The 10,692-nt window shown below is 41.0% G+C and overlaps 2 long non-coding RNA genes across 2 annotated transcripts; one reads left to right on the top strand and one right to left on the bottom strand.

Moving 5' to 3' along the window:
- Positions 1 to 783: 783 nt before the first annotated feature.
- Positions 784 to 4,924, bottom strand: LOC131905912 (uncharacterized). The gene is made up of 2 exons (XR_009378073.1): positions 4,830 to 4,924; positions 784 to 1,681 (listed from the first exon to the last, which is right to left on the bottom strand). It is a non-coding gene; the product is annotated as an uncharacterized LOC131905912 (long non-coding RNA).
- A 58-nt stretch (positions 4,925 to 4,982) lies between these two features.
- LOC131905911 (uncharacterized) lies at positions 4,983 to 7,333 on the top strand. The gene is made up of 2 exons (XR_009378072.1): positions 4,983 to 5,210; positions 7,141 to 7,333. It is a non-coding gene; the product is annotated as an uncharacterized LOC131905911 (long non-coding RNA).
- Positions 7,334 to 10,692: the final 3,359 nt, after the last annotated feature.

Raw genomic sequence — 10,692 nt, 5'->3', positions numbered from 1 at the left:
TTGATGAAAGTTTTACTTTATCTTACAGTAAATTTCAAGTATGTTCCTATAAACTTTCAAGTTAACCAGAGTCCATGAGGCAGCATAGGGAATTTCCCTAGATCCTCTTTATGAATAGGTCCTTCATTCTTCACCTCATAATATACTTCTTTCATTGTGTAACAATGATTAGGAAAAATAAGTGAATATATACACATATTGAATATATTGAAATAAGTATTGTTCAATTCAAATGAATTGTAAGGTATGCTTTTCTTAGCACTCAACTTTATGTAAATGGTTACTATTCCTTCAAGAAAACCAAATGGTCTTGTTCTTCATTGTTTGTGTCTATTAGTTGCTAGTCTTATTCTTGTTCCTTCAAAATGAATGATCTTCCATTATTTTTTAAGAAGATAGAATTCATATTTCACTAGTAAGGGCATTAAAATATCCATGCTCTTATATCAGACAGACAAATCAGTCCATTGGTCAGTGTGTCTCACTGTGGATAACAAAAAGGATATCTCCATCATATCAATTCTGAAACTAGTGTTAGATTCTTATGAAACCATAAAAAGCAAAATGATAGTACTATTGTCTCTATGAGATTGAAGGAACCCAATCTTAATATTTTTTAGTTTTTTTTTCTCTTTGTATAGCCTGCATATATTTATGTGCATGACATGAATGTTTAGTATCTAAGGAAGTCAAAAGAGGGCATCAAGTACCCTGGAACTGGTGTTCTGAATGGTTGTGGTGTTATGCTCAGATTGCACGGAACTCCAAACCAGGGAGACCAAATCCTAGATATAAAAGCAAAAAGCCTTTATTTACTTCAGGTGTGGAGCTTGGACTCTCTGAGTCACCAGTGAGAGCAGAGTGCCCCAAACCCAGTCAGGGTGGGGTCTTTATGATAACAGAGGTTGGGGTGAGATGATTTCCAGGGTTCAGGAGACTGATTGGCTAACATTTGTCTATGGGTATAGGGAATGTTTAGAAGGTCAGGTATTTTCCCTTAGATGCAGGTCCCACTGGGTGAAGTCAGTTTAGGGCTTTTCTTGAGTCTAGGCATTGCCTGCCAGAAGCTGTGTCCGGGCCTCTAAGCCTGTCATGGCAGCTGTGTGGTCAAGCTATTTTGCCTACCCGCCAAATTTCCCCATTCACAAGTACCAATGACAGGACTCAGTCATGAGTCCTATCTGCCCAGGAGTTTAAGGTATTGGGACCTAAGAACCATTAGCTAACATTTTTTTTCTAGTTCAGTGAAATCTGTATCTATTGCCATTCTTAAGGCCCTGTAGTTCTGATCTTTGAATCAATTGACAACTCTGAACCTATTTTCCTGGTATGTCAATGGGCATTATAGTTATCCATTTTGTCCCCTATGCCAGGGAGTTTCCTTTGACCAATATTTCTACCCATTTTGTGGAGGGAACATGGGATGATATATTCTCTTCTGGAACTGCTTCAAGCTGACATTGCGGTGCCAATGTCAGGGCCTTAAAATGGCTGAAAGGCTAGTCAAAGGCTGGACAATGAGCCAGAATCATGTGGCTATCTGACCTAGCTGTAGAGACAGGGAATAATCACATTGGCTGGACTGGTCCACATCAGCTTTTAGCAAGTTCAGAGCTCGTAGTCATCTAGAGCAGTGTAGTCAGGAACTGAAGCTTAGAGTTTTTGCCAAACAAGTAGAAACCTGGTGAGACAAATTTAAAGTAGGACGAGAAGTTAAAATTCATGAACTTATTTGGAACTTTTAGGCCCATAGTCTTAGTAATTGAGAAGGGCTGGAGTCCCAAGTCCAGGACAGAGAAAAATACCATCTTTAGGGTTAGACAAGTGGGGAAAATTTGAGCTGTACTTATCTGGAATCCTTCTGACCAATGTGTGGTAGATCCAAGTTTTATAACTCTTTTAATCCTTTGGGGCCTGTATGAATTAGCTTACAAAATGACAAGTTTAGATACATTAGTATTACCAAACTGTACTGAAATACATATCTTAGATAAAGCAGGTGTAGTGAACTCATACCTTTGAGTCCTAGCAAGAACTATAGATTTGGGTTATTAACCTGTCCGTTTTTCTTCTGTCTAGAGAGCCAGTGTAGATGTAATTCTCAAAGGTCTTAATAAATAAGAAACACAGAGCCAAATAAAGAGTTAAAAGAGGCCGGGCAGTGGTGGCGCACGCCTTTAATCCCAGCACTCGGGAGGCAGAGGCAGGCGGATTTCTGTGAGTTCGAGGTCAGCCTGGGCTACCAAGTGAGTCCCAGGAAAGGTGCAAAGCTACACAGAGAAACCCTGTCTCGAAACCCCCCCCCCCAAAAAAAAAGAGTTAAAAGACCAGAGACCGAGCAATAGCCAAGAACCAAGACCCCTTTATCTTACCACTCCCTGCTGTCCTTCCCCTGAGAGAGAGACCTTCTTCCTGTGTCTTGTCTTTTTATTGCCTTTCTGTTCTGCCTTCTCATTGGTTGTAAACCCAACCACATGACTTCCTCATCACTGCCTGTCTATACAGACCTCCAGGTCTCTATGGTTGGTACTGAGATTAAAGGCATGTGTCACTATGCTGGCTGTGTCCTTGAACACAAAGAGATTCTGCCTGCCATGTGATCAGATTAAGGGCATAAGTACTTAGGTGTAAATCTCTAAGTTAGCTTTTGTGAATCTGAAAAGATCTTTATAACCTTAGTAAAAGATGATTGCCAGCCATGTGGCTGCCTATGTCATAATGTCACCAGCCAAGATGAAGGAAAGCCACATGGTTGCTGTTTAAAACATGTTTTTCTAAACAATAATTCCTTGGACACATACACACACCTGGATCTAAGTTACATACACATACATACAGTTAAAGCTAACTCACATTCACACACACAGAGTTAAATTCAAGTCACATACATGTCCACATACATACACATGTATATATCTCCATTTTTAATGAAAACATTTTTCAGTGAAGAATCTTCAGCTCTTTTTAAAATGAAAACCAACCAAAATTAAATTTCACTGTACCAATGTGAAGAATCTATTGGATCTGAATGATCAAAGCAGCCTTGGCTACACCATTATAACATAGCCACTGTAGCTTAGCAGCCATAGGCAGTGACATTCCATTCCACTTTTGGAGCCAAACCTTGCTCAGGTTTGGTGGGTAGCCTCCGGGGCAGGTCTTAGGAGCCCCACCCATCAGCATGGAAGGTGCAGCATAGGGACAAAAGATTGTTGTTAACCCTAGATTCTAAAGTGCATGAGACTGGCAGACTGTGAGGGACTCCATGCCCTGGCTGGGCGCTTCCAGGAGAGAGCCACTGTAGGTTACTCCTTAGCTGTGACCCCAGAGGGGCCAGTTCTCCATGAGCTCCAAGTCCCACAGTGCATCTGGGTCAGATGTGCTTTGTGCTACCTGAGGCCCTGCATGCTCTGCACCTCGCTGCAAAGTCTCCACCCTTTGCATCCCTGCACAGGGCCGGCCTCAAACCTGTTATGTCCTGGCCTGTGGTACTCTCAACCTGCCCTAGCGCCCATCCACAATGATTCCCCTCAGCAGCTCCTGAGGCCCTCCATCTGCTGTCCTGTGCTTCCAGTCGGAAGGTAAGGAAGTAATGAGGATAGGAGTACTCTTAGTCTGTCCCAGTACAACCAAAGGGACCCTCTGTCCCTTCTCCTGGCTGTCTGGCCTCAAAGTCTCCCCATGCAGTTTCTATCATGAGTCACAATGCACACACAAGCCCAGGCATAAAATACATATACTTGTGGCTACATTTCTCACACATTTATACATTCATGTAAGCAGGATATTCCAACAGAAAGGCAAACAACTATTTCCCAAGGAAATAGTGTCAGCTGACCAACTCAAAAACCCTAAAATAAGAGTCTACAGTTTTTGTAAGTCAGGAAAAGAACAAAATTGCAACACACAACAAAACAGCTCTCCTGGTGCCTGAAGACAAATCCAAAAGGAAGACACTGGCCTCATGCCAGTTCTGAATAGCACCTTAAGTCCTCTATACAAATCAAATTCAAATGCAGATCTGAGGCTCTCTGTCATCAATCAAACAGATGTGGGGCTCTCCATCCCCACTAACAGGGTCTGGAACATCTTCCAGCCCCATGTGATCACAATATTCCAGTGTGTCAGCCCTTGATCATTTCTCATCACAATGGCTGAACTAGCCATGCCACAGAAATCAAACTAAACACAAAAAAACAGGACAGACAGACACTTAACCAGCCAGCTTCAGGCTCTAAGTGCAGTACTTCCAGTGGGCCTGGGGGATGCTAGGACGAGCCCTAAATATTATGCCCAGATTGTAGATTGCTAAAAGACCACCATGGAGACCAAATCCTGTATGTAAGTGCAAAGAACTTTTGTTTTCAGGCTCGGTGCTTGAACTCTCTCTGATGCAGCAGTGAGAGCACAGAGCCTCAAGCACAGGCAGGGTGGGGTTTTTGTCATAGCAGAGGTTAGGGTAAGGGGATTTCCAGGGTTCAGGACTCTGATTAGCTGACATTTGTCTAGGGGTATAGGGAATGTTTGGAATGTCAGGTATCTCCCCTTATGTGCAAGCCCTACTTTGGAATGTCAGGTATTTTCCCTAAGATGCAGGTCCTCCCTGGGTGGTGTCAGTTTACAGCTTTTCCTGGGTCCAGATGTTGCCTACCAGAAGCTGTGTCTGGACCTCTAAGCCTGTCCTGGAAGCTGTGTGGTCAAGCTGTTTTGGACCTCCCCGAGTGGGCTGCCATGTGAATATTGACAATTGAACCCAGGTCTTCTGTAAGAGCAACAAACAGGCTTAAATTCTGTGTCATGTCTTGATCCCCACAGACATCCAATCTTACCTTTATGGCAATTCATTTCCTTCTGTCAGCTATGATACTATGACTACAACAAACTCCCAATAGAATGAATCTTACTGAACCATGGAAGACTGTTGCTAGACCCCAGAGTTCTAGAAGAATTTTAGTCACAGCTTCTGAAGACAGTGGATTTGTTGTTACACCACATTCAGTTAGATAACTGTTGGTTTTGTCAGTACCTAGACTGCTGTCAATGAAATGAACAGAGACTTAAATTTCATCTTTCTAGGTGCCAAGTGGATCAAGAGTCTGCTGAATTCTTGTTTTTTAGTGATACAGTGATTATAGATCTAAGGCTGGCGATTTTGACTTAGTAGATGTGTATTAGTGCTGTTCTCTACTTTTAAGATGTCCAAAATGAAGGTAAGGTAGGGAAATATCTAATTTGAAGTCTAGAGGAAAAGTCATTCACAGTGATCAGTGACGAATAATAGTGTGCTTAGAAAAAAAAAAAAAAAACCTTTGAAAAGTCAAGATTGCGGCTATTCTTCCTTTTTGTTGTTTAGAGGCACAATGATGAATAATGTCCATACAGACAGACACATACACAGATATCCTCCTATTCGTCCCATCATGAAATAAAGAAACATCAATGGTAAAGTGTTAGACACATGTGAAAAGTGTCTAAAGTGAATGAGATTTTAAGAGCACATTAAGTCTGTATTCATAGAGACTACATATTCCCTGTGTTATAGTGAGGTTACATATAGCTAAAATAATATAGAACTTACTTATGGTAACACAGGTACTAGTCATTTAATAAAACAACATAAATAATTGTAGAATATCACATGTAGTTTCAGAAGGATGGCACACTGAGATGACGTAGTTTTCTCTTATGATTATGTAGTTGCCTTTGAGTTGTAGATTGCTGCTACTGCTGCTCAGAAACAAGGGAGAGTTATGATACCACACACCATGTGTATTAACTAGTAAATATTTAGAATTTGAAATCAGGTTGCAATTGAAAATGCATTATTTTGCAGGCCTTATAATGCAAAATATTATGTAGCTGAATCAAAGAATATAGCACCAGTAAGTTGAGGTCCAGGAAATAATAGAGGACAGCAAGAAAAAGGTTGTTGTGAGTCAAACGTTGATGACTTCTATTGAAAATGACATATGAGTTGTTGCAGCTTGCACAGCATCTTTGCTCTAAGATATTCAAGGATGGATGAGTAAACGAGTGAATAATTGCTCTAAAGATGTAAGGCAATGTGGATTATCTGTTTAAATGAGATGACATACTGGATTTAATTGGCACTCAATTCTTAGTAGCTAGGATGAGATAAGGAAGAAGACTGTCATCCTGTAAGCTTTACTGTTTTGTTCCATACACTTCTGGACACTGAATTGACACATGAAGAAGATTGGAAACAGTATGCCTCTGCTAAATATCTCTATCATTTCAACTCCAACAGAACATGCTCTGTATAGTCCTCCTTGAGATTCCCTCATCTAGCAAAGCTGATATTTTTGGATTCCCAGAAGGGAGACAGAATGCCAAAGGGATAAAGGCTCATAATCCATATAGTTTTTTTCATATTAAAATATGGACCTCTTTTATTATTTTATTGGTAATAGTTGTCATCTCTTTGATCTTGAGTAGAATGTAAGAATTAGGTTGGGTTCTTTTACAATCATTTTTATGTTTTGAAATTATAATATAACCAAATGAGTTTACCACTTCTTTTTCCTCCCTCTAAACACTTGCATGTACTGTCTTTGCTCTTTCTCAGATTCATGGCCTCTTTTTCCTTATATTTATAAATACATAAACACAACTTGTTCAGTTCATGTGCTCTTGCATATAAAATATGCCATCTATCTTTTCAACAGATAGAGACAATACAGAAAACCACACCTGATCAAAATGCAGAGATCAGGAGATCAGATGATATCCAGTCCCAAATGATCCATTGTACCTGTAGCTCAGGGATCATTTAGACCAGGTAGATGGATCATAAGACCCAGAGGAACTAGACGTTGTCTCTGAGACTGTGTTTCCTAGAAATGTCAGGGAGGCTGTATCCATGAGGTCTAGTGAGGTCTTATCTAAACAGGACTGAACAAGGATGACTCCAACAGACATACAAATTATGGAACTGGGAAATCTTGAGGGGACTCCATCCTAAATAAATAACTATGGGTAACTGGGGCAATTCTGAGAGTGGGAGAAAAGGTCTTAACTGGAGTAGATCCCCCCAACACACACACCAGTTGTTATCCAATATCAAGCAGTCAACAACACAGGATATTATTTTTCAATTTTGTGCTTTCTCCTTCTCTCTAGCTCAAAGGAAGCTTGGAATGGAGAAAATGGTTTCTTGAGGTTTCTTCTCATGAAAGCTGATAGAAGTATCCTAGAACTTCATATCCTTTTATATACATATTTTACAGAATCTGTCTTAACTGTAAAATAATCGGAACATGAAACCTACCAAATAATAAAGGCTATTGCTGTTGATCTTGGATTCTCAACAGAACTTGAGAGTAGGACCTTATTGATGAATACAATACACTTTGGACACAGGACATGAAGAAATCAAGGTGGTATGAACCAAGTAGCTTCTAATGAAGGAGTGTAGCTGTATAAAATACCATTTTGCTGTGTGATGAGGGAAAACATTATGTATGTGTAAATGTATACATAACTCTCCAGGCTTGTGGTTTGTCTACTTTGGTCAATGAAGCTCCTTTCTGTATGGGACATAAGTCAGTGGAGAAATATGTCACTAGTGAGAATGATGAGTAGACTAAGTGTAAGTATTATGTCCTTAATTATGTCACCAGCCTGCAATGGCATCCCAGCCTAAAAAGCAGGTGTGCCCTCTCTGTGTTCTCTCTCTTTCTGCACTCTCTCCTTCTGTACTCTCCTCTCCATCTCTCTCTCTCTCTCTCTCTCTCTCTCTCTCTCTCTCTCTCTCTCTCTCGCTCTCCCTCGCTTTCCCAACAAATTTCAAGAAAGGTAACTATGGCTCATGACTCTTCTGTCACCAATACATTCAGCACTCTCCTACGTAGGAATGGCCACTATGGGTGGTAGCCTGCCATTAGCACCGCTGCTTAACCAATACTAAGAAACTGAGTTCTTGGGTAAAAATGAAACATCTAAATTAAACATCCACCCCAAGGCTCAGACACTGCCTTGTATTGGGGCAGAACAAATATAAAAGCCAGAAAAATGAGAGGAGTACTGTGAAATGTTGTTTCTGGACAGGATGTGGCTATTGCAATCATGACCTCATGGTAGCAGTGTGTATCTCACGAACCCTACACAAATTCATGACATTCAAAACACTGTTATAGATGTGGAGGAGGGGGATAAAACCCAGGACTAACACTACACTGAGCATTTGTCCATGTGGTTGATGCTGGAAAGGCAGAATCGTCCTTTTCAGAGGATATGGCCCCTGGGAGGATTACCATGCTCCAGGTGATGGCCCCAATTCCTCGCACACATGGACAGCACTAATCGAACTTGGTGGATTATGAAGAGAAATTTGGGAGGGAGGTTGTGTTATAGAGATATGAACAGTGGGATGAAATGGGGGTAGATGTGACAATATTTTGCTGTGTAGTTATAGGAAACTCAAAAATAAAGAAAAACTTTAAATATAAGCTTTTACTTTAGTGCCCAGTTAGACCCTGACTTAGAAGTCGTCCCACCTCAGATTCTTCACTGCTGTTACTGCCAAAGGAAACCAGCACATCAAGTTTTAATATTTAATAAATCCTGTCAGGTCTTCAATATATTTCTTGGTTTTCCTTGTGTCTTTTCTAGTTTATTTTTAATTTAGCTGCAACAGAAATCTTTGTTCTCTTTTTCTTTCTCATTTCCCCTTTCAGTTTACTTTTCACTCCACTCATTCCATGTTTCATATTTCTTCTATTCTAAACTCATATTTTTTATATTTCTGTCTTTGAATAAGTACTTTTCATAGTTCATACATTGCAAATTTTCTCTAAATTTTGAGTTGTAATTGTAAGTTTTTATATTTAAAACAAACATTCTAAAGAAATGTTCTAAAGAATAGAGCCCCCAGTGTTTTTGATCTTAGCCATTCTGACAGGCATAAGGTGGTATCTCAGAGTTGTTTTGATTTGCATTTCCCTGATGATTAGGGATGTTGAGCAATTCCTTAAATGTCTTTCAGCCATTTGAGTTTCCTCTGTTGAGAATTCTCTGTTTAGTTCTATAGCCCATTTCTTAATTGGACTGTTGGGCATTTTGATGTCTAATTTCTTGAGTTCCTTATATATTCTGGATATCAGTCCTCTGTCAGATGTGGGGTTGGTGAAGATCTTTTCCCATTCTGGAGGCTGTCGCTTTGCCTTGTTGACCGTATCCTTTGCTCTACAAAAGCTTCTCAGTTTCAAGAGGTCCCATTGATTGATTGTTTCTCTCAGTGTCTGTGCTACTGGTGTTCTATTTAGAAAGTGGTCTCCTATGCCAATGCGTTCAAGACTACTTCCTACTTTCTCTTCTAGCAGGTTCAGAGTAGCTGGATTTATGTTGAGGTCCTTGATCCACTTGGACTTAAGTTTTGTGCACGGTGATAGATATGGATCTATTTGCAGCCTTCTACATGTTGATATCCAGTTTTGCCAGCACCATTTGTTGAAGATGCTTTCTTTTTTCCATTGTGCACTTTTGGCTTCTTTGTCAAAAATTATTTATGCTGGAGAGGATGTAGAGCTAGGGGAACTCTCCTCCACTGCTGGTGGGAATGCAAGCTTGTACAACCACTTTGGAAATCAATATGGCGTTTTCTTAGAAAATTGGGAATCCATCTCCCCCAAGATCCAGCTATACCACTCTTGGGCATATACCCAAGGAATGCTCAACCACACCACAAGAGCACTTGTTCAGCTATGTTCATATCAGCATTGTTTGTAATAGCCAGAACATGGAAACAGCCTAGATGCCCTTCAACTGAAGAACGGATAAACAAAATGTGGTACATATACACAATGGAATACTACTCAGCAGAGAAAAACAATGACATCATGAGGTTTGCAGACAAATGGATGGATCTAGAAAAAATCATCCTGAGTGAGGTATCCCAGACTCAGAAAGACAAACATGGTATGTACTCACTCATAGCAGGATACTAGATGTGGAACAAGGATGACTGGACTGCTACTCACATCACCAGGGAGGCTACCTGGAAAACAGGACCCCAAGAAAGACACAGGGATTGCCCAATGACAGAGAAATGGAATGAGATCTACATGAACAGCCTGGACATGAGTGGGGGTAGTGAAGGGCGAGGGTCAAGGGAAAGAGAGCTTGGGTGAGCGGGAGATCTCAGCTGGATCAACAACAGAGAGGGAGAACAAGGAATAGGAGACCATGGTAAATGAAGACCACATGAGAATAGGAAGAAGCAAAGTGCTAGAGAGGCCCACAGAAATCCACAAAGATACCTCCACAACAGACTGCTGGCAATGGTCGAGAGACAGTCCAAACTGACCTACTCTGGTGATGGGATGGCCAAACACCCTAATGGTCATGCTAGAAACCTCATCCAACTACTGAGGGATCTGGATGCAGAGATCCATGACTAGGCCCCAGGTGGATCTCTGGGAGTCCAATTAGCGAGAATGAGAAGGGTTTATATGAGCGAGAATTGTTGAGACCAAGGTTGGATAAAGCACAGAGACAAATAGCCAAACGAACGGAAACACACGAAATATGAACCAGTGGCTGAGGGGTCACCAACTGGATCAGGCCCTCTGAGTGGGTGAGACAGTTGATTGGCCTGATCTGTTTGGGAGGCATCCAGGCAGTGGGACCGGGTCCTGTGCTCATTGCATGAGTTGGCTGTTTGAAACCTGGGTC

Source organism: Peromyscus eremicus, chromosome 3 (assembly GCF_949786415.1).
Source record: "Peromyscus eremicus chromosome 3, PerEre_H2_v1, whole genome shotgun sequence".
Taxonomy (NCBI): Eukaryota; Metazoa; Chordata; class Mammalia; order Rodentia; family Cricetidae; genus Peromyscus; species Peromyscus eremicus.
This window is presented reverse-complemented; position numbering and strand designations above follow the sequence as displayed.